Raw genomic sequence first — 6,000 nt, 5'->3', positions numbered from 1 at the left:
GGCTGGAAGACAAGCCGAGGCTGTGGCCCCTTAGCTTCAACTGGAGCAATGTCCCTTTTGTTCTGGGCAGTGCCCTCTCCCTTGTCCTCTCATCTCCACACTCTCACAGCCAGCACAGGATCCCCAGTGCTCACCCTGTGCCCAGGGCAGGGCAGGGTGGGCACCAGGCTGAGCTGGCAGCTCTTGCCCCACAGAGAGCAGGTCCAGCTCTCTTCTGCTTCCTGCAATCCCAGCCTTTGGAATTAAAGGTGGTGCCCTGGAGCAGCAAAGCTCTTACCACTTCAGTGGCTGAATGTCTGTGGAGACCTTTCCTCCTTATCCTTTTCCTGACATTATATGAGTTTATTTAAATATATTTTGGGTTGTAATGAGCCACATTATTTATTTTGGGCTGAGCCAATGCATGGAGCAAGGGAATTCAGACCTTCAGGAGCTTAGTGTGCAGTAGGACTTCTCAAAGAAAGCATCACAGGGTGCCTCTGTTCCCATGGCATCTTCCCAGGGGCTTTCAGCCCAGACAGGTGGTGTAGGACCTGGAGATGCTTCAGAAGAAGGCAACTCTTCAAGTTCCAAGGGTAGTCGCTGGATTTAAAAAGCCACTGCTCAGTCACCTTGTGGGGAATTAAGGAGAACACAATTTTAGAAGAGTGCAGATTGCTGCACCCACAGGGTTAAGGAATGTCTTTCACAAAGTAGGCAAACTACTGAGATCCTTTCATTAAAATAAATATTTTTCTTTTCCCTACTAAGACAAATCTTCCCCCATCAACTAAAATCCATCTTGTAAGTGGCAGTTGATGAATACATTGATGAAGGATTTATTGGTATATTTCTTAAAATCTGTGAAAATATTTTTTCCTTTTGTAAATCTTTTGAGTCATATTACTCAAATCCACAAAGTCACCTCTAATGCAATGCAAGCCCCAAGAACAGAGCATCCACCAGTGAAAGTCAGAAAAGGGAACAACTAGAAAATAACAGGATGATCTTTGGGCTTAATTCTGCACCCCCACAAGAGCCTGTGCCCATGGGGTCTCTGTATTTCTCAAGCATTACATTACATCACATTACATCAGATATGAAGTGTTAGCCAATATTTTTGTTTGCAAAAGCAGTCTTTAAACTGTTTGAGTCCTGCCTTCAAGCTGAAACTGGAGCTCTCATTCTTTCTTACCAGCAGCTGATCTGCAATTAAACCATCCCAGCTTGGGTTTGTTTTGTAAGTGCTGATTCACAGCAGAAATGTAAATCCTTAGATCCCTTTAACCCCAGATAAGGTGCAGTTGTTAGTGCAAATGCTGCTTGATGAATTTCTCCAAAAGGAAAACCCAACACAGCCTCTATTGAAATGGATCCTCAGGACACTTCCATGGGAATGGTCCTCTCAGGGCTCTGACTCTGGAAATTTGTAGAGGTTTGAACAGTGTTAACTTCAGGTCTGGCCACATTGACCCAAGCCTTTATCAGTACTATAAATCATTGGTAAATAATCTAGCAAAAACATCTGGCCCCAACATCCCAGGGACAGCTTTGGGCAGAGCTGGTGTCTCCCACTACCCCAGGGCAGGGACAGCTCATCTTTCCAAGCTGGGATTAGCCAGACCCCTCTGGAGGATCTGGGGGTCCCACCCTCGCCCCCCTGCAGAGCACAGGCCTGCAGCAGCTGCTGGACAGGGGCATCCTGCCTGCAGAGCCTTGCAGAGGGCAGAGCTGCACAGCAGCTCATCCATACCCCTGGATTGCAGCTCCTCTGCTCCCCTTTTCACTGCTGCCTGACGTGTGCATGCTCCTGGGCTGCACAGGGATTTCAGTGCTACCAGAACAGCCTGGTCTACCCTTTTCCCCTCATCGTATTTCCAGCTGCAGAACAAACCTATGGAAGAGCATCCACAAACCTGGTGAAATCAAACCTGTTCCCAATGTCACTGGCCAGTTGGTGCTGGGAAGACCCAGCTGTGCCTTGGAGAGCACAAGTCCTGTGAGCACATCCTTCAGCACAATGGTTTATAGCTGGAGAGCCAGCATCCTCCTCAGGATGGGAAGTCTGAGCTGTCAGTGAATCAGCTGGATCCCACCAGCATCACATCCTGCCTGAAAGTGCTCGAGGCAGCTTTTTCCATCTGCTGAGTTGCTGTCTGAAAGCTGCAGTCATCTGGTCGTGACCATGATCAAAGCATATCTCACGTGAAATAACAATGGAGCCAGGCTTTTCTTTTGGGAAGGAGCCCCATCCAATTTGAAAGAATCCAGTGAAAGCCATGAACAAAATTTCTGATTGGATAAAAAGTGTTTTGCTTTCTGACACTTGTACTTTTTTTGGGGGGGGTTTCCCCCATAAATGATGGGGAAATGTCCAGCTGCCATCTGCCTGCAGACACCTGTGCCCAGCTGAGCTGCTGCTGTGAGTCCAGGCAGAGCTGCAGCACCACATGGCAGGAGATGGGAGCTGGGAGAGCCGTGAGCTCTGAGACCAGCCAGGATTGCCAAGGTTTTCCCACCTGCAGGACACAGAGCCCCCAGCCAGAGCCCAGACCCCGACTGCAGGAGCCCCTCCCTGCTGGGGTCTCCTGTGGCACTGTCCCACAGCCAGGCAGGGCTCTCAGGCCACACCAGCCCAGGGTTCCCAATGAAATGCAGCCTGTGGTGATGGGAGGTCCCTCACACACGGTGGAGGGGCTGTGTGCTCCTGCCCACCCTCCCTGCCAGGGGATGTGCAGCTGGACAGCTGCAGCACTCCGTGCCTGCCCTATTTCTTCACGAGCATCCTACACACAGAACACTTCCAGGCTGCCTGCTCAGATTCAGCTGATCAAAGCTCACTCTCTAGAGTGAGAGGAGAGGTTTTTTTTCATTTCACTCTTCCAACTTCCTTTTTTTTTAAGACCTAATAAGTATTTTGTCTTAACACATTACCTGGCTTCAAGGAAAACCCCAAAGTGTGCTGGTAAGTTATAATTACTTTATATTATGATTTTATTTTGTGTCTGTGCATGTGTTTGTAACTCTCCATAGCTGTTCAGGTGTAGTGCAGAATATGGATTTATGCATACCATAATTTCTATATAAATTTGAAAGAGTTTTCCAGCACCTCTTTATTGTTAAGTGGCACTGAAAATGTTCTTATGTTCTTGAAATAACTTTGGTTGCATCTGCTCAAAGTGCAGGGTGATGTTAAAATTGCAGATTTTCAGATAGTTATGTATGTAAGTGTGTGTTTACACCATTGTTGCACCCATATGTGTTTCATCCCTTTCAAGCCACATTCTGGCTGCTCTGAAATTCTTCCGGTGATCATTCCTTAAGTACCTGCCCACATTTTTGATTTTATGGGAAGATTTAAACAGCTTTTCATATAATTAACAGCCTTTAGGCTTGTCCTAATCCAGCACCGGCTTGCTGATAAGATCTGTCAGCAGATACCATGGAAGGGCTGTCTGTCCCGGCCAAGCAGTTATTCTGGGCTAACTCTTCTCTCCTGGGGGAGGTGTCAAAGATCTGCCTCTGAAAAGAACAATCCATTCAACATTTTTGGACTGTCTTTTATTTTTTTTTAATAATTTCCTGTCAGTTTGTTCACTGTCAGGCCAATCTGTGCTTGTAGCATTTCACGAAGCAGCTTTCAACACCAGTAAGTTGCTGATGTGAGCAATAAAGGCTTGGGCTGCTGTTTGCCTTGGTGATCCCTGGATCAGGGACAGAGAAGGCACAGGAGAGCAGCCCAGCCCTGCTGCCCCCTCAGACTCCAGAAAAACCTCCTGCCCCCAAGGAAAAAGCTGTTTTATATGCCCAGGGTTGTAGCTCAGGGCTCTAGGACCAGTCTGTGAGGATGACCTGGACCTTGCCCTTTCTCCTGCATGTGCCTGCTCAGGCACTGACCCTGTGCCCATCCCTCTGGGGGCTGCCACATCCTGCTCTTGGCAGGATTAGACTCTGGCTGCAAGGTGCTCCCGGGTTCCCTGGCTGACCACCTCTCCCAGCCATCCTCCCCGGGGTGCCTGGCTGTCCTGGCAGCCCTGTGGATGTCCTTTTTCAGCAGTGACTGTGGGGTGACGGCTGCTCCACCCTGGCAGATCCTGCCCTGCCCAGCAGCGCTCCAGCCCCACTGGAGACAAAGGCAGGAAACAAAACTGAAGAGATTGGGCATTGCCAGTTCCCCTGGCAGCCCAGGGCAGGGCATTCAACTGTACAGAATATCTGTATTTTTCACTTATTAGTCTCATTGCACAGTGTTTGCACCAGAACACCTCTGCTAACATCTCTGTAAACTCTCTGGTGCAAGGAGTTTAAAGGAGAAGGAAAGGGATATTTATTTTTCTTATCCCAAGGGCTTGGAGGCTTGTGGAGGACAAATCAGTTTTAAAAGACAAGGCAGAGAAGAAGAAACCAGGAGATAATTCTCACTTTAAGGTGGCCTGGATGGAGCATTGGCTCTCTTTGCTGCCTGTGCCAGAGCCACCAGAGGCAGCTGATCCCTGCCTGTCAGGGTCCCTGCTTTGCCCATCATGTTGCCTTCCCCATCCACACTCCCAGGACCAGCCTGCAGAGTGCTGCCAGCCTTCTTTTCATAGTTACCGGGACAGCATTTCATGTGAAATGTTTCTGCCTTAATAACTACTCTCAACCTGTTTTTTTGTATGTCTGTTTAATTCTGGAGCAACCTGAAAATCAGATTGGAAGTTCTTACCACTGGGGATAATTACTTTTACCACAAAAGTAATTACTTTTGGAGGCAAATGCTGCTGGGATCAAATTGGTACAAGGGAGGGCAGATGGCCAGTGGAGATGGTGGCTGCCTGGCAGCAGGATGTGCTGGAAGGAGGCTGGGCTGAGACCTGGGTGTTCATCACAGGAAAAAGGCTGAGCGTGGCCCTGGCAGGACAGAGGTGTCAGCACCTCCAGGATTTAGCACTGAAGGAGATGGAACACCTGGCTGCCATCGGTCCCCTCACTCTGGTGACAAAACTGCTCTCATGGAAAGGCTCCTGGCACGGTGCCACTCTGGTTTCCAGCAGCAGGAGGGCAGCCAGCCTGGGAGCTCGCTCTGCCCATGGCTGTGGCTGCACCTCAGACTGCTTCAGGAGTGCACCACCATTAACACTTTTGCCTTTCCAGGTAAACTCAGTCTTGAGGCTGGGCTCAAAGCCATGTGGTGGGAAGATTTTAGTCTTTCCTAAGGCAGCCTTGGGCCAGGTGAGGGACCACTGTATTCACCTGCCCCCTCAGCAGGCTGGTGGATTTGGTGGGAGGAAGAGAATGGAGAGTGTTTTCTAGCTCTTAATGAACACCCACAAGGTCAGAGCCTGGTGCCCAGGAGGCTGTGGCTGGCTCCTGCCCAGCCTGCAGGACAGGGAGGGGGAGATGGTGTGGGTGAGAATGATTTATCTTTGGATCTCTTCAATTTATGTGCTCCAGAGTGCCTCAGTCCATTGGATACAAGGTGTTATCTCTTGCCTGAAGGGCAGAAAGTGCTCCTGGAGCAGCTTTGGGCTTTCCTGCGTGGGGTCAGCAGCCACCCCACACTGGGCAGCTCAGATCTGAGTCTGCAGGTAGGGTGGAACAGGAGCAACAGGGAAATGGTCTCTTTCTCAGGACAGGGACACACAGATCTTCCCTGTACACTCCATTTCCCCTGGCAGGACCCATTGCAGCCAGTGCTGATGGTGCTGGGACCAGCCAGGTCTGCCAAGAGCAGCCACGTGGCAGAGCTCTGTCTGCAGGAATAGAACAGTGGCTCTTTCCCCCCACTCCTTCTGGGAGCTGTGGCAGAGCATTCCTGTTCTGGAGATAATTTATACCTTCTTTTACATCTCCCTCTGGGTGTATCCATGGCCTGTTGCAGTTGTTGCTCTGCCAGCTTTGTGTCTTCAGTTCTTTCTGTAATGCCTTGCTGCATTTAATGGCAGAATTTGGGCCCTGGAATTCCGGGCTGTGCTCCTATTCCCCTTCCAGCATCTCCCCAGCCTGCCCTGCACAGCCCCAGCTCCTGGAGCCCTTTTTTTC

At 49.9% G+C, this 6,000-nt stretch overlaps 1 protein-coding gene across 1 annotated transcript in view; it reads right to left on the bottom strand.

Moving 5' to 3' along the window:
• Positions 1-491: 491 nt before the first annotated feature.
• Positions 492-6,000, bottom strand: part of LOC131583622 (5-hydroxytryptamine receptor 2A-like) — a 170,218-nt gene continuing 164,709 nt past the window's right edge. Inside the window, exon 8 of the mRNA XM_058847946.1 lies at positions 492-611. The gene's annotated coding sequence lies outside the window, so the exon portion shown is untranslated. The remainder of the gene's footprint in view (positions 612-6,000) is intronic.

This window comes from Poecile atricapillus, chromosome 12 (genome assembly GCF_030490865.1).
Source record: "Poecile atricapillus isolate bPoeAtr1 chromosome 12, bPoeAtr1.hap1, whole genome shotgun sequence".
NCBI classification, from domain to species: Eukaryota; Metazoa; Chordata; class Aves; order Passeriformes; family Paridae; genus Poecile; species Poecile atricapillus.
The sequence above is the reverse complement of the archived record's forward strand: the minus strand, read 5'-3'. Positions and strand labels throughout refer to the sequence as shown.